Raw genomic sequence first — 19390 nt, 5'->3', positions numbered from 1 at the left:
TCATTTGCCTGAAGGGAATGACATTCCAGCAAAAAGCTCCCCAGGGACAAGTAAATGTTATTTTTTGTTGATCCTCAGATGTGATTTTTATTTGATTGTAGCCAGAGAATACGTCCATCAAAGATAACATCACATGACTTGTTGTGAGATCTATGATCAGGTCGATGTTGGGCAATGGAAAGTCATCCTTAGGAAAAGCTTTGTTAATGTCTCTGAAATCTATACATATTTTGATGTTGTGATCTGGTTTGTTGACTGGTACTAAGTTGGAGATCCATTCAGGATAATCAATGGGTCGTATGAATCCAACATCCAATAATTTTTCAAGCTCCGCCTTGACTAATAATACCACTTGTGCATACATCTTTCTTAATTTTTGTTTCACTGGCTTTGTCCCCTGTTTAACTATCAAATGATGCATTACTAATTCTGGATCCAATCTAGGAATATCGGCATATGACCATGCAAAATTGATTTGTCTCTTTGTAAAAAAACTTATGAACTTTGGTCTTTCTCTCTCTATCAGAGATTGTACCAGGAATATGTTATGTGGAATCTCTTTTGTACCACTATTTGTTTTGATGGTCTCCTCTACTAAAATAGAAGATTTTTCTTCATATGATGCCAGGAGAATGTCGAGCCTTCCATCTTTGGGTGCCTCAAAGATCTTTTCACCCTCAAATATGTCCTTTCTTTTTACTTTTTTGGGGTCAGACAGTGCCACAATGTGGTTTTCACCATAAAACCCATGATTTGTTTTTATTTTTACATTTTTGCAACTAGAAGGCCCAACACCCTCACCAAAATATGCCACGTTGTTCAGTTCTATAGTGTATCTTGCCTTATGGTCCCCAAGTGGAAGATCATCTCGTATGCCTAGATAGTCAATAAAGGTTTCATCATTTTGGAATATGTCAAATTGTATAGGTACTTCATGGTCCCAGTCAATAAGTTGGTGGTGAACAAGAAGAAGGCCTTCAATTTTTTTGAAGTCAGTGGGTGTTAGGGTGCAGATACAATTATATTTAGGTATGTCAAGGTAGTTGTCGAGGTCATCGTTGGCACTCTCCTCATCTGTCTCGATTGTGAATGAGTCCAAATTGTCATTACTAAAAGAAAATTCTGGAACGGGTGTCCTCATTCTTCATGATTTCGACCTAGAACCTAAAGACAAAGACTGTGGGATCCTCGGGAGTTGTTTCTTGACCAACTTTGAATTTTTTATGAAATTCATCTTCTTTTGTGGGTTCACCTGGTTCTCAAAAAGTCTCGGTGAGTTCATAGTCACTGGAGGATTTGTATGAACCCCATTCCCATCAATTAGAGTCAGTGGAATAGCGTCTCTCTTGTTGATCATTGGAAATCATGATTTGTAATGTTTCTTCTATTTTGTGAGTGTTTACCTTGGAAGATATGAAACCAAGCCCTTTTGAGCGCTAATTTTTAAATGTCAATTCTGGTTGCAAAGGTTGAGTGATACCTTCTTTTCTTAAGCCTAGATGACTTTTACCATCATACCCAAACTTTTGTAGGATCTTGAATCCTTTGCCATATTTTTCACATGGTATCTTGATGTGATCTTGTGTATCATCTTCAGGGTCTTTGTAAAGCATTTTGTATAACTCTTCTTCTTCCATTTCACCCCACTTTTGGAATATAGTAGGATCCCATTTTAGTGTAATGATAGATACCTGTTTAGAAGAATGTGGTCATCCATATTATTTTGGTGAACTCATAACTTGCCGCAAGTACATGGTTTGATTAAAAGTGTATTCACCCATGTCTTTGTCCTAATATTTCCCTTTAAGCTCAGCTTGCTTTGATGTTGAAGGTTTTAATGATTCAGGGTCAATATATGCAGAAGATGGGATAGTTTCTCTATTAATTGGAATGATTGTACCAGCTTTTGGTCTCAAATTATTGCAGTATATAAATGGATTAGGATCACCATTAACTATTACTTCAACTCCATTATGAGGAAAATTAATGCATTGATGGTATGTAGATGGAACTGCACTCATCTCATGAATCCATGGATGTCCTAGCAATATGTTGTATGTGAGATCTTGGTCTACGACTTGACAAACCACATCCTTTGTAACTAGCCCAACTCTAAGAGGTAAGGTGACTGTGCCTTTGGATGAATGCTATTCATCATCATATGCCTTGATGGTAATTTTGTTTATATTATTCACAGATTTATTAGCATATCCCAATTGTATTATTGTGTTCAAAGTACATATATTGAGACCAACTCCTCCATCTATCAGGACTTGTTTTATTCGATGTTTGTGTAGAAAGGCTTCAATGTGTAAAGGTGCATTATGTGGTTGGCTCACATAGGCATCATCAGCTTCTGTAAATGTAAGGGAATGTGGAATAGAAAGATATCCCACCATGGCTTGAAACTGGTCCATGTACAGATCAGTGGGGATTGTAGTGTCTCTCGAAGTTCTATCAAGAATGGCCTTATGTGCAAGGGATATGCATAAAATCTCAAGAATGGAGATAAGAGCAATAGTCCTCCCTAACTGTTCTACCAGATCGTACTCAAGTTTGGTTGATGAGGAAGCAGTGTTTTTAGCTGGAGCACCTTACAAAGTGACCTTTCCTCGACAAGTTGTAACATTACATTCAGAGGTAGGTTCAGAAGAAGATCCAATTCCTTTTAGGACAACCCTAGGTCTTTGGGTAGAATTTTCAAGTGTTTTGTGCTTGATGATAATGGTAGAGACATAATTATGCATCAAAATGTGATTAACAGTCAAATCATAGTTATAGGATGCTCTCATATAGTTAGTTTTCTCATCCATGCCTTTGGATTTTCCCTTGTCATGTTTAGGGAATGGTTCCTTAAACATCTCATGTTCTTGATTGGATGAATACCCTCCAATCGCAATGTCACCTCTATCAATAAGATCTTGTATAATGTTCTTCAACCGATGACAATTTCCTATTTTATGTCCTTTTTTCTTGTTATTTTCACATTACTCATCATCATTCCACCAATTTGGTTTGACCTTTGGCTCATATGGAGGATTGTCAGGAATTGTTATGATCTTGTTTGCCACTAGCTTCTTATAAACTGATTCAAGTGGTTTTCTCAATGGGGTGTATTTCCTTCATGATTTGGAAGTTGTTTGAGTATTCACCTAGCTGTTTGTAGAACTTGATCTAGAAAGAATGATTTTGGGTCGCATTGTATTAGCATCAACAACACCATCATTGACTGTGTTCTTGTTCTTGTTCCAAAATCTTAGCCTGTCTTTTCCTTTAAAGTCTTCTTTGTTTTTTTTGAATATTTTGATGACACCATGCTCAATTAGGACCTTCTCTATCACTAAGCCTTTTTCAATGATGTCCTTGAAAGTGGACAAGCAAGCTTTCCTTAGATCATAACTAATTTCTCTGTGGAAATTCTGTGTGAACATCTCTACCATTTGCGTTTGTGAAATTTCACAAGAGCACCTACTGGCTAAATTCCTCCATCTTTGTAAGAATCATGACTCCCCATCCTTTTTCTTGGTGTTGCACAAAGTGGTGGCTGATATGTCTATCTCTATGTTGTATGAGAAATGTTGGATAAAAGCCTTCGCTAAGTCACCCCATGACTTAATTCTAGGTGGAAGTTGCGAGAACCATTCCATAACTTGATCACCTAAGATTTGTGGGAACAATCTCATCAAGTATGTCTCTTCTGATGCTACCTCAATGCAAGCTGTGAAAAACTATCTTATATGTGCCTGAGGGTCTCCTTTGCCTATGTACTTATCAAACTTACATGTCACGAAATGTGTAGGGAAAGGAGGCATTGGAATGATTTTGTCAAATGGATAGGGACATATGTCTCTCATTGTGTAAGCTAGCTTCGGTGTATTTATATCCTCCATTTTCTTTTGTAAGTCCTTAATTTGTTGTTCCAAATTTTTCTTAGGTGGAGACCGACTTCTTAGACCATATCCCATTCCTGAGGCACTGGGTGGAAGAGGAGCATGTTGCATATATGGATGGTATTGATCATACACATGTTCATATGGAGGAGGTCTATAGTGATGTTGCGTATATAGACCACTTGGTATAGAGTCATTATGAGGAATGGAATATCTATTTTGTCTATGTATACCATACTCTACAGGCACATCATGAGTTTGTTCTAGTGTGTTTTCCTTAAATTTGACGCGGGATTTCTTTGTGTCCAAATTTTGAGCATGCCTTTGGATATCCAATTGCTTTTGTGTTTGGTCCCTAGCATTGGTATGTGATTGAGTATATTTTTCTGCATAAGACTTCCATAATGGTCTGCGAAGGTGAGTGTCATAAGGTTGACCATGTGTATGTGGAACCTCAGGTTTTTGAAACAAAGATGATGGTGATCCATGCACAAAATGTGGTCCTCTATTGCCTCCACTATTAGGCCTCCTTTGATCCATGTTGAGTTGAGGTTCTTGCAAAGGTCGATGTTCCATTATTTGAGACATGTCAAAATCATGAGGAATCTTGGTTCCACTTTGCGCCATTACTTGTAGAAAATATTGGCTATCTCTCCTCATTATTTCCTCAACCAATCAATTAAAATGGGGATCCATAATGGAGTCTTCCACATCTGCTAAATGTGCAGAAAAGTTATCCATATTGTCATTGTGTGTATCATTGTTGTTTGTGTTATCCATGTTCTCAACATTTTGAATGTTTCTATAAGTGTCCATGTCAGGTAATGTGGTATGATCCGAATTGAAAAAGACATAATTGTCATACTCATAGGCACTCATGTTTGCGGACTCTTGAGCCTCTTTAGCTTCTCTCCTAGATTTTTGGGAACGGGTTTCAACCATGAACTAGGTCTTGACCAAGATGTGTGAGACTACATGAAAATGGAAAGAGTGTGAAAGACCAAGAGTTTGGATGGAATGTAAATGAATCTGAGGTGTACTTGCAATGTCCAAAGTGTAAGACCAAGTATGTATGTAGTAGAGTAGGTGTGGCTTCCAAATAGATGATAGTTTCTCTTGATGAGGTAAGTTGACCTTGACTCTAAGTAAGACCAAATAAGACCCAAAGGTGATAGACCTTGATGAGGGACCACTTAGCAAAATGTTGTTATATGTATTGTGTTGACAAAGTAAGATGAGGACAAGCAAGTGACATTTTGACTCAAGTTTAGACAAATGTGAATGTAATGCAAGGTGTAAAGAAATGATGGACTTTGTGAGACCTAAAGATAGGCTGAATGCTAGATGAAAACCTGGAGAAATAACCTAGGAAGCTCAAGAATTTTGAAATTGATTGCTCTTGTTTGCTAGAATGTAAGTTTTTTTTCAATACTGAACACAGACATGCCTGTATACTTCACAGATGCGGTTTCCCAACACAGACGTGATTAAACACTGCACAAACGTGTTTCTAAGAATTTTGTGAATGCAATTTTTCTATGATAACATAGACGTGATTAAATGACACAGACATGTTTAAACACTACATAGACGCGTTTCCAGAAACTGGGTGCAATTTTTCCAATTTTGTAAAGTTGTTGTTGTGACCAAATCTAAATTTTTGACTATTTTTCATGACAAGCGGACACAATGTTGATGAGGACTCAATGTTTGCAAGTGTTTAGACTCAAAATGACTCCAAAGAAAGTGTGTTGTTTGATGTAAAAATGTTTTGCATATACTTGAAGACACAAAAGACAATGTTTTGATGTTTGGTCTTGAATGTTTGAATGTTTAAAAGAAGACAAGTACAATTCTTATGGCTAGCCAGGACAATAGTTGTTGATCCCATATGGGGTTTCCGCATAGGCTACACTACTCAAAGCGGATACTTAGATGCTTGACCCCACTGGCTCCACCCTCGGCACTCACTTCTCTAGGGCAGCCAAGCATCTATCCTCACAAAAACTCCCCATGGCGAACTTTGTATCTCTACTAAGAATCGTATGTATGTGGGCCACTCTAGAGGTCTGACCTCCTGCCCCAACAACTAGAAGGATTTTGGCTTTCTAAAATAAAAAGGTGCTAGTAAGGGCATCCGCTCGTGTGGCCATACATGCGGCACTTTCAGCTCTATAAATACAAAAGGCTCCCAGCTGGTAGGGGTTACGCCCTACAACTAATCAAATAAATTTGATCATTCTCTCCTCACTAGTAGTCTTAATGACCACACGAGGAGATAGGCCCTCTAGAGATTAAACAAAAAGAGCCTATTGCTCAAGACACAAAAGACACTAGTTCAATTTTAGTGCACCAATTGAAGTGTTTGGTAATGTATGAAAACAAGGTACACAATTAAGATAAAAAACCCTTGCCAAAATTCTGCAACAAAGATTTATTAGTAGTTTTGCAATAATACCCCTCCTGCAAGCACACAAGTTAGGTAAATTTTAGATCCAAAAGACTTTGTGAAAAGGGGGCCTTCGACAAGACATTTTTTCTTCAAGGACAAGCTGCACCAATTTTGTTAGCTAGATCACAAGATGTTAGCTCGAAACAAACCAGATCTGAAATCCAAATGACGAAATGAAGCCTTAAAACTGGAACAAAAACTGAAAAATATGAAATCAGAAACACAAACATGATTAAACTTAACATAGACATGGTAGAAGATCACAAACGCACTTAAAACCCTCGCAGATGTGCCTAGACAACACAGACATGATTCCAAAACACAAATGTGTCTGAAAGATGCACAGACACGATTTGAAAACAGAGATGCAACCCTGCAATCTGCAAAATAAAATAAAATAATATCAAACACGGACATGATTAAAGAGGTCACAGACGTGGCAGAAAATTAGAAATGTGATTCCAGGATGAGCAGATGCGGAAATATCAAAATATTGTCGAAAATGTCAAATCCGCAACTTCAAAAACACAAAAATCTGCAACAAAAGATGTTAAGTACAAAAGGAACAAGAGTCCCACCGGGCGTGCCAAAATGCTTATGGTACAAATGGAATAACAATATTGAAATACTAAAATAGATTCAACCATGAAACCCTATCCTAACAACAACAAAGATCCACCATAACATATGAAGATTACCTAAGACAATGTAAATCAACAAAATCACAAAGATTATACCATCACATGTCCAATAGGGTTTGGATCTGCATTCTTCCTATCTCCATTGATCTTGCTTGATATATTTGCCCTCAGATTTTATATGTGCACAAGAGCTCAACAAAGAATAGAAATGTGGTTGATAGCTAGATCACATATGAAAGTTTGAATGCTAGAATGCTTGGAAGTGCTAGTAGTTGAATATAATAGGGTTGATTATGAAGGAAGCATCTCCTTATATAGAAGACACTATAAGAAATGGAGGGATAAGATTAAGAGGTGTAAAAGATAAATGGTCGGCTATGATTAGAGGGTAGGTAACGGAAATAAGAAAATAATGAGAGGGTAGGTAGTGTAGGAATTAAGAGATGAATGACATGTGTCATGAGTAGAAAAGGCTAATGAATTAATTAATTAAATAGATTTATTTAATTAATAGAGGAAGTGGTATCAATTAAATAAATAATTATTTATTTAATTTAGGGGAAGACAATTTAAATAAATAAAGGTATTTATTTAAATGAGGAAAAAGGCTAGAAGATGATAAATGAATTAATTAAATAAAGAAAGGTTTATTTAATTAACAGAAGAATTAGGCTAAAATAATTAAATAAATAAAAATATTTATTTAATTAGACAGGACAATTTTAGGTGTCTACAATAACCATATAAATCCTAGGGACTTGTGTGAACACCCAAGTGTAGGGATGTGTCAAACATGGCGCTAAACAATGGCGTGCAAGAAATTTATAGTTCAAGTGATGTGAGGGATCCAAAACGCCCCCTAGTAGTCATGATCCATGTTTTATAGATGGGCCAATATTCAAGACCTATGATTAGACAACAACATGAATGGGTCAATTCTTGAGAGTGGGTAAACCCACATTCATATTTAGTCTCTACTCTAGGCCAAAGGGTGTTCCCTAAGGTGTCTAGATTGAAAAATTAAAGAAAAATAATCAATTATACACAAGGCCCTTAAATAACCATTCTCAAATTACTATGAATCCAAAGATTTTGTCATTATGCTCATGCCACCACTGACTATATATAGATGCATAAGAAATCATACAATTAGGTGATAACATCAATGCATAACAACAAAAAGATAATAACAATTTCATATATCTACAAATGAATCCCTTCATTAATCATATTAATAGTGTATCCTATTTCTCGAACATCATGTTTTTTTACCTTGAATCACATATTTTTTAGAATATTTAATGATTTAAGCCTTCAGAGATTCCATCTAAAGGCTTCTAATTTAAACCCCCATAGATCAAACATCTTTGGATATAACCCCTTTAAGTATTAAATTATATGTGCAATGGAGTCTCCTCTATATTTAATAACTATGCATCCCTTATTATAATCTTTCCAAAAAGTCCAATTTTGAATATATTTAATTTGATTATTATATTTTTTTGTTTATTTTATGAATGTTGGTTTTTTTACTAAACATTAAGGTCTTTGTTTCACACACACAAAAAAAATAGAAAAATAGAGAAAAAAAATCTAAAAGAGATATGTGCCCTCGGTATTGATGTCTTTATTTCAATAAAACAAGAATAAGTTAATTCAAATGCATACAAAAAAAAGTTATCATTATTGAAGAAACCTATATTTGAATTATAGTTGATCTCAATTGAAAAAATTATGCAACAAAAATTATGAAAAAATATGTGTGCCCCAAATATTGGTGTTACATATCTATGTCTAAATATTTATAATTCTTTCCTTTCTACAAATATAATTATGCTTTATAGAAGTAATGCCACTTTTTGAAAATATTTTTAACTATAAATAATAAGTTATTAAAAGTTACCAAAAAAAACTCACAAATTGTTTCTTAGAATTATTCAAAAATATATGTCTATAATCTACAAACAATATCTCAAAAATCAATATTTCACATTATCTTCAAACTCTTAACAATTTAGTTGCTATAGGTGTTAGAAAGTGAAAATTTGGTGAAAAATATTGATTTCAATGTCCTAGTTTGACCAAAATGTGGAACATAATAGTGTGGGATGATAAACTATACACTTTCATAATCCTCCATTGATTTGTCAATTGTAAGACAACATAAGATATGTTGTAGCTTATAATACTAGATCATGAAAGCATGTTGAAACCTAAAACAACTACTCCCACAACTAACAAGAAAACTAGTTAAAAATTTTGAATGTACTCAAAGCTTGAGAGGAGGGAGGGCAGGGAGGGGACGACGTGAATCGACACTAACTAAAACTTATGCATTCATTAAAAATTTAAATATCAAATAAAATCTCCAACAATAAATAATAGAAAAAAAGCATGCACCACACAAGAAAACCAATATTTTACATGGAAAATGCGAGGGAAAAACCACAGTGAGAGTTAACTCACACTATATGAAGTAAAAATTATAATGCTTGTTTTAGGCATACTGCCAGTGAATCTCACTACTCCCAAAAGGACTTGCTAGATAAAGTTCATTGCCCCAGGGCAAGATACAAAAGACTTGTTGAGAAGACACACTATCTCCAAGCAAGATACATCAATATTACAATGAAATATGTAACATGAACTACTATAATAGAGGCATCTGACATATGTCAAAGTTTCAATCCTCTTTGTAGCACAATTACTCTGTCATACTGATTTCAAAAATATCATACTCAACTGACTCATCACCATATTATTTTGCACCTTACAACTCAACACATCCACTCATGAATGATTTATCCTTCTATATATGCCCTCCACAACACACCAAAATATTAGTTAGGTCAACATCCATAAGATCTATCAAGTGAAACATGTGACCCAATATAGATCAGCTCCAAACATATATATCATGCACCGAGATTAGGTTGTGGATCAACCTAAGGCATAGATGAACCTTAAACACATCTTATAGCATCCATCAAAGCAATTAGAGTAGGTCACGATAAACCACAAATGAAAGAACTCAGCTTGTCAACCCAAATATCAATGCTACTATCAAAAATTGTTAACTGTTACCCTTTACACCACCAAGGAGATACCAAAATCATTATGCAGACCAAAATCAAAGAAATGCAAATCATCTGAAACCTTTCTTCAAACAAAAGGTAGGCACAAAAGAGTAAGCTTATTGAATTGGTGAACATAGTGCAGACTAGATAGACTATGTCACATTAACATAATGAATATTCCACTATAGAGAACCAATTCATTTGAAATTCACATATCACTTAACCCTTACACCATCTTTAGCATATGACCAAATTCACAAAGGCATACCACTCACCATGGGTGAATGTGGAGCATTCTAGTGACTTAACAAAGGCACATTACATTGTCAAATTGTATCTTCAAGAATAGACACATAACTTTTGTTGTAGAGGATATTATAGCATGAAATCCTGGAAGTAGGCATCTTACACACAACTCAACTTAATTACAAAACCACATAACCAAATCATGCAATGCAGTAGAATGTAGACTGTAATATCAATAGAGAGACTTGAGAAGATACAAATGGACTTCCAAAATAATGTATTGGTATGGATATAGCTACTGGACTTCCTAATTGTCAAGATTCATGTTGATCCTCAAACACCATCTATGTTAGAGGCTTAGCTACTCTCAAATATACAATACACCCATCATCTGATTCATCAATGACCACAACGCATATTATATTCATCTCCTTAGTGACAAAACTACTCTCAAATATACTGGACACCCATCATGTAATTCATCAATGACCATAACACATATTCTATTCATCTCCTCAATGGTAACACATATATTCAGACATCTAATTCACATCAATGACAACACATATTTCTTGCAATCTCCTCCTTTGTGATTGATGAAAACATGCATGTATATATCTACAAATTTTCTCTTCCTTTATTTGTACATACTCCCTCTTTATCAAACAACCAACTATATGCATTCTCTCCCAAAATATCCAATTGTACATTCTCTCCTCCTTTTAAACCAAGGACAAAGGGCATATTGTCTTCTACTTATGATGACAAAAAATAATGCATATTCTCCCCCTAACTATGTGCACTTATTACAAAAAATATCCCCCTTAGGAGGATATCCCTCAAAACTGATGTTATGTACATGACAACTTAAGAAATGATACTACTATTTGTTGGTGTATACATTTATGATGTACATAGTTTCTTAAGTTTACATTGGGATAGGTAATCTTCTATATGCATAGCTATTTATTAGCTATCAAGTTAGGTATATCACTTTATGTGCAAGATTGGTTATACCTACTCTCTTTCCTAATTGGGATATGTGTCCTCATTGTATGTACACTACTCTCTTAAATTTTGCTTTATAAGAACGGGGACTATACATTTGTAAACATCTCATCTCAATACATTATCATTCCTAGTGATTTATATTTTCTCTTGATTATGGAAGTTGACTATCATTGATCTTAGCTTGGGAGCATTGCTCCAACATGGTATCAGAGCCTGTAGGCTAGGTCTTATTTTCATCAAAGGCATTCACCAACTCATTGGGATATTGGTTGTCTTGCAGATATATAATTATTGATTGCAACATTTGATTATTGAATCAGTTATTTGTTTGCAAATCTAATATATGTGATCTTTCTGTTTGCCTACAAACCTAAGTTTTGGGGATGATTTTATTGGAATGGCATTTGGTGCAAGTGCCATTCCATAGTCTCTAGCTTGTTTTTCATGGGGGAAATTATGCTCAATTGATTTTTTGCATTGACTTTATTATTTGGTGTAATAACTCTTTATGCTTGGTGATAGCGATTTTTTTTTGAGCTTGTGCCTATTTCTTGTTTGGTGAATCAACATTATTGATCCATAGAAATTTGGAGGGTCATTACCATTATTTGCATTGACATCCTTCCATGGTTTTTGGCATAGATCTTAGCCTTGCATGAGAAACGATATGATGCTTGGCTCAAGAATCTTAGTCAAACATTTGTAGGTTGTTTTGTTCTATCTTGGTCGGTGACATTTATCACCATTATTTATGCATGTATCAAATATGTTTATCGCAAGTTTACAGTTGTGGTTAGCATTGACATATTGGGTTGGATCTCCTCATTGTGGACTTGTCTTGATACAAGGCTCTTTATTGGTAGATCTGGCATTGGATTTTGTAATCGGCCTATGTTGAGTGGTCAACAAGTGCTGGGTATGTGAAGCCCAATGGTCACATGACCATTCGACTTCTCTAGACTCTTCGATTCATACCTGAATATGAATGTATAAATATATGTGTGTAGTCTATGTACTGGGTGTATTGGATTGATATCGGTTAATGTGATAGATCCATGCTTTGAGTGTGGATGTAGGTATATTTGTTGAACCACGATAAATCAAGTGTTGTCTCTTGTTTCTCTTTATTCTATTTTTGTTATCATTTTCTTGTTCATTTTAAATCTTTACAATTGGTATCAGAGCTTAGGTGAAGTCGTTGAGCAAAGATGGAAGAAGATGAAGTTGATTGTGTCATTGACAAGTTTCTCAACAATTTAGACTCAGAAGGGAGTGAAGTTGTGCAAGTGAAAGCTAAAACAATTCGCCATGTACATTGGTGGGATGGCTAGAAAGATGAAGAAGAAGATGCCAAGTTTGTGGACAAGATCCAACAATATGATGATGAAGAAAGAGGAAAAAGCAAAAGCGATCGTGAGAAGTCATGAAGAATGTCAAACGATAAACCTAGTGATGGTAGTTGTTGGTATTGTGGCAAGAGAGGCCATATCAAAAAGAACTATTGGAATTATAATAAAATTGATGTCCTCCTTGTTCATAGCAAAAAGAGACAACCTAGGGAGATAGTTTGCAGGCTTATTTCCTCCATGCAAAAGCCTCGGGAGGTCAATCGGGTGAATGGGCAGGTGAAGAGTCGCAAGGTACATGAGAATTGTGAGTTGAGTCTCTATGATAGCGACTTGGATTCTACGTCCCTTCACGAGGGCAGTTGTGAAATTGAGGAAACCTTGAGTCGGGCAAAAGAAAGAAGGTTCTCAACGTCCAGTAGGCCCCTCAATCGTAGAGGTCAAGAGCTCAAGCCCCAAAGTGCAATGAGGAAGATGGAGGTGAATCCGTATGGTGAAGGAAAGCTCAGAGAAGTGCTGCTAGAGAAGAGAGGTGTGGACTATCATCAAATTGACTTGGAGTTGGAGTACCAATCTATTGTCAGGCTTGAGTCAGAGCAGAAGTTTTTAACGAGAGATGTGGAGCCCAGTTTTGCACACATTGGATGTAAGTATGAATTGTGTGATGAGATTTCTGAGACCTTGAAATGGGAATATATTGGTCATGAGTACAAGTTGGAAGCCCACCATGAAGCCATAGATGATGATGTCACAAAAGAGGAGATCTTGCATGTTAGTCCCAATGGGTACTGAGAGGGGAGGGGTGAATCAGCACTTTACCGGTTTTGCTCGATTAAAACTTTTATCTTAAGTTATCACTAACTTAACATTCATTTATATAAGTAACTATTGCAAAAGAATAATCATGCATGAAAGGAAACACAGTGACACCAAGATTTATCTTGTGGAAACCCAAATCTGAGAAAACCACAGTGTGAGTAGTAACTCACAAAATTTGTACTCTTCTGGAGTACGCCTGGTGAAGAGCCATCCCTATTAGGAGATTACAAAGACATTGTTAGGTGCCACCCAATTAAGGGATTGTGTCTAAGGCCTGTTAGTGCCTTTACCCTGTTAGACGTAGCCTTGTCAAAAGGTCTTAAGATCATCAATTAAGATGACACTTGGTTAAGGGATTTTTACAATGGGACCTGTTAAAGTCCACCCTATTAAGGGATTTTAGTTGAAATGGTTAGAGAGCAACAAAATGATGATCTACTAGAGTGGCTACACATTAGCTTGATCATATCACACTGAAGAATCACACTATGTATGCATCGGTTGTGTCTATTCTGCACAACACTGATTTCTTGAATACACCTTCAACTCTGTCCTTTGTTGATTTGTTGATCCTTGGATTCCATACTACCGGTCCTCTATCACTTGGGTCACCACTCTATGGAACTCCACTCTACCAGTACTCTATCACTCGGCTCTACAATCTCTTAAACTCCCCTAGTGTGCACTTTCACATTATCTCAACTCACCTTGACAACAACCATCACAAGAATGAGATATGTGAATTTATTGACCCTTAAGTCTGTCGCCAACTTTCCCTCCAAAACATCCCTTTTAAAATTTTGTTATCATGCCCTAAATCACATCTCTGAAATCATTGCAAAAATTTATGTCAAGACAGCCTAACATGTTGATAAGTCTGTCGGTTGATTGGAGAAGACTCGATTTAACTGAATGTTAACTGAACATTACCAGTCTGTCGGTTATAGACTCTTCTGGTGTACCGATCAAAAATTGTCTAGCCGGTTTCCTCCTATATACCAGTCTACTCTTTTCTTAGCCAGTGGACCTCTTTTGTGTTGATCTACTCACTATTACCCGGTCTACTTACTGCTTTTCAGTCTACTCACTACTTGTCGGTCTACTTACTGCTTGCCGTTCCACTCACTATTTATCATGTTTACTTATTGCTTAGCCGGTTGACCTTAGTATCCTAGTATACTTACTACCAATGGAATGAAGACTTAAGAGATGATGTTGCCAATAATGATAACTATATTATTCACCGGTCATGCAAAACTGCATCAGAATGCCAACAAACTCCCCCTTTGGCATTGGTGGCAAATACTACAGACTTCTACAAAACTATGTTGGTTCTGGCCCCTGTTTCTGACCCCTGTAACTCGTAACACACACTATACTAGATTTTCAAATTCCAAAATTCCCCCTTTTGCCATCAATGGCAAAGACTATCCAAAAGGATTTGTCAAAATAAAGCAAAAATCTCTTTGAATTTTTCTTGAGCCACTTTCAAGGAAGATTCCCATGAAGATTGAACCTGTTTCATGGTGGTGAAGTGGCCATGTAAGACTACAATGAAGACCTCCATATCATCAACTATCTTAGAGTTAGGTTCATTTATTAGGTGATCTGCTTCTTTAATGTTTAGCTGCATGAAATCAACAATTGGTGCTAAATAGCACTGGAGCTCTAACAAACTAAGACTTATTTTGTCTTCTTCATCTTTCAATCTTTTGATTTCATGATTTAGCATTTTGAATTTTCCAGTAAAGGTCGATGCTAAACTGATAAGAGGATCAAACGAGCTTACCAAATCTTGAATTTCTTTTTGAATCTGATTTCTTTTGTCTTCTAAGTCTTTGATTAAAGCAGGAAAACTTGAAGATTTCACCAGTAGTTGACCAACTTGCTGCAGTGTATTTTTAACTTCTTCTATTCTGGTGGAAAGAGAAACTTTACCAACTATTATTTATTCTATTAAGTTATCTCCTCGCTTCATTTCATATTGCCTTACTGCAACCTTCTCCAGATTGGTTGCTTCTAAATTGATTGTTTTAACAAGAGTATCCAACTAACCAATAATGGGTGTAGTATCATCAACTGCAATGTCCAAGATTAGGTCAGAGAATTGTCTTGGGAGAAGTGAGAATTCTTGCCTTCTTTTTCTTTCCTCTCAGTTTAGCCTTTTCAGCTTGGATTGTCATTTTTTCTGAGACTTTTATCAATTACTTGGGGGTCATTTTCTTTATATCAATGACTGAGTCACCTTCTTCTTCCTCCTCTATTCCTTCTTCCTTTTCTACAGTCTCAACTTTTGAGCTAGTTGTTGTGATGATTCTTACCTTTTTATTTTCACTTTCATTGTCTAAGTCTATCTTCCTCTTTGTCAGAGGAGTATTCATCACTTCTTTATTATCCTCTACTTTCTTCTCTTCCTCTTTTCCTTCCTCTGCTTTCTTCTCTTCCTCTTTTCCTTCCTCTATTTCCTTCTCTTCCTCTTTTCCTTCTTCAGAGAGAATAGGATTTGGTGTCAATAAGGTTCTATGAGGTGTATCCTCATAAGGAATGTCTTCAACTATCACTTCATCTTGACTGGGAAGCTTATTTTGATCAACTTCCTTCACTGGTGAATTATGAACTAGTTGTTTGATATCCTTTGTCAAATTAGGGATGTCTGAAACAACATTTCCTATGATGTCCTCAACTATGAAAGTATCAAAGTCTTTAGTGGATTCTTTTTCTTTAGCTTTTCCTTTGTCAAGGGCAGCCGCACCTTGGTCCTGTTTTTTTTCCTTTTTAATTTCTTCTTCAGCTTCCTTTTGCTGATCCATAATTTTCTTCCACAAGGTAACACCTTCAGCATGCACTGCTCCAAATTCACCTACTGCCACTATCCTAGTTTTATTCCTTACTCTTAAATGTTGAATGCATGCTTCAGCTACTAGTGAAGCTTGATTAAGATCTGAGTCATGATGCACTTCCATGGGTGCTTTTATTCTGAGTTCCTTTTCAGTAGCGAGAGTTATTTTCCATCTTCCTTCAATTTGATCTTGCAAATCTGATGGGATTATACCATATAATTCACTAGGAGGCCTACAAAACTTGTACAAGTTCCAGATCAGTGCTTCCTCGATTTTCCTTTTGTCTTCATCGTTACTAAGGGAATATCTTCTTCCAACACCGGACATACCTCCAAATTCTTTGATCCCATGCACCAACTCATCAACTATTGGGGTTTTATTCCTTCCACTTCTTCTAACCTCCTTTATTTCCACATTTGATAGGGTGTTAGTGGTATCACCTTCTTTCTCATCATTTTTAAGCTTTGGATCACTCTTTTTCTTTCTGGTGTAAGTCACTCCTACTAGTCTATCTTTACTTGGTGAAGATACAGGAGTACCTAGATCCTTTTCCTTTGAGTATGTTGTAGGCTTGGTTGTTTCATTCCCCTTAGGTTTTGTCTTTGACCCTTTCTTCTTTCCATCTGTTAATTTTTCATCTTTAGCAGGTGTTACCCCTATTTTCTCACTAGCACCGGTGGAGGTAGTGGCACCGGATGCTTCACTTCCATATTTCTTGTCAAGGGTATCAATCATTTTTCTTATTTTTCTTTTCATGATTGGCACCTGAAGTTCCTACTTTATTTTGGAGCTTTCCTCCTCACATGTTCCAAATCTCTTTGCCTTCGAGTCTACTAGTTTAGACAAGAGCATATTGACATGAATTTTAATAATATCTACTACAACCTCATATCCCATTGGTGGAACCCAATAAGTTTTGGGTTAAACTAGTTGAATGATACAACAATTTGTGTCTACAAGGAAACAAATGTTGTCTTTGTATTTTTGTACTATTCCAGCTGGAATTCTTTCCCTCTTGTGCATCTTAATTTGGAATTCCTTAAAGTGTCCCCATATTGTTTCACCAAATTTATTTCCTAGATCCCTAATCATTTCACCTCTCTGAACCATGATAAGTTTCTCCTGTGACCATACTACATTACCCTTACCAGGGAAAAATTTTTGCACATAGAAAAATATACATACTAGTAGTGAGCCACATTTGAAGGATTGCTTCTTTTCCTTTTTAATTTTTTCCATGTTCACCATAAATTGGCTTTGAATCATCTCACATATATCATAGGTTGCATCCTCTTTGATAATTCGATATCCAACATGTATGGCACCGCTCAGCACACTATTCATCTGGCTTGATTGATAAAACCTATAACCCAACACTACAGAGGAAAATCTTACTTCAGCATCCTCAATATGGGTGATTTTTATTTCTCTACCGTCACACCGGGATTTGGTTAACCGGATGACTTTAGTTGATGAAATCGTTCTTAGGGTTAATGCTTCACCAGTTGCACTAAACCCTGTCACTCTTTGAATCACCTCCTTTGTAATCTTGATCGGTGCATGAGATTCCAGCCATAAAAATTGATCATGAACCCTACTCAGTACATATCTAACCCAGTCATCTAAAGTTGGACATTTATCAGATATGATCTCTCAAGATCCATGTGCAGGCATGGTTCCATCACCATTTCTAGGTAGTATATCTTGAATGTATCTGGTTGGTGCAAATTTAGGATTGTGGGGTCAGCTTGAAAAAATTATAGAGGAATTGTTTTCTGAATGCATGGTGTACAAGGAGGATAATGGACTTTGTCCGGTACCTAAGGATGTCTTGGTGCTTGCATTGCTTCATTTCCGGTAGAAGACTTGTTATTGCCTGTTAGGGTTTCTCGGCCCTCTTCAATGTAATGGAGGGAACAGGGATTTATTGGACGATGTTCCTTATGCCTGTATCGGCTTTATTGGTTCTACTGGCAATATAGGTGTTACCATTTTGGGTAGTGTTGCATAGAGAAGCGGTGATGGGTCAGCATATTTTTTTTTGTTTCAGATGCTTAGTGAAGCTGCGGGACAAAGACATGATTTTGTACCTGATTATGGATTATTGGGTGCAGTATTTCAAGAAGATATTTTTAACTCTGATTTGAATTGGAGACAATTCATTCAGAGTGTGCTGGAATAGAGTATGGCAAAATTGAAATCTTATCAAGGTCTGGTTCCAATGTGAATTTTGAATTGCAAGCAGGGATGCCACAGTGCATGGCTGTGTCAGTTGGCCTTCACAGGGGACATTCTTATGTGAAGCCCAATGGTCACATGACCATTCAACTTCTCCAGACTCTTTGATTCATACTTGAATATGAATGTATAAATATGTTTGTGCAGTCTATGTATTGGATGTATTGGATTGATATTGTTTAATGTGATAGATCCCTGCTTTGAGTGTGGATGTAGGCATATTTGCCGAACCATGATAAATCGAGTGTTGTCTCTTGTTTTTCTTTATTCTATTTTTGTTATCATTTTTCTGCTTGTTTTAAATCTTTACAACAAGCTCATAGTTTTTTTTGTGTTTGGCCAAATCCTTGAAGAGGATTTGATTATTTGGCATATTAATTTTTGGTGGTGGAACAATTTGCAATAATCAACCTTCATCCATTTGTGAAGGTATGTTTTATGTGACTAGGTTGCCTTGTTGGACCATCTCCTTTGATCGTGCCTTGGTTGGTATGTTCCTTACAAAGAAAAAGACCTATATTTTGGTAGATTCATGTCTTGAAAAGTCATATATTTTTTGACCCATGTTGGTGTGTGGTTCAAGCGATTATCTGTGTAGTTGAGGCTTGATTTCTCTATTTGGCAAGATCTCACAAGGTTGGTGATTCTCTTGTTGGTTCAGACAACGGTTCTATCTATCTTAACTACATTTTTTTGTTTTTTGTCCATAATATTTTGCTTAGGTGGCTTTATTATTGTCACTAATTTGGAAACCTTCATATGTGGAGACCAATCTATATTTGGGAAGCCTACTCCTGTAGATAGGCATATTAACTAATTGCATTGATCAT

Source organism: Cryptomeria japonica, chromosome 8 (genome assembly GCF_030272615.1).
Source record: "Cryptomeria japonica chromosome 8, Sugi_1.0, whole genome shotgun sequence".
NCBI lineage: Eukaryota > Viridiplantae > Streptophyta > Pinopsida > Cupressales > Cupressaceae > Cryptomeria > Cryptomeria japonica.
The sequence above is the reverse complement of the archived record's forward strand: the minus strand, read 5'-3'. Positions refer to the sequence as shown.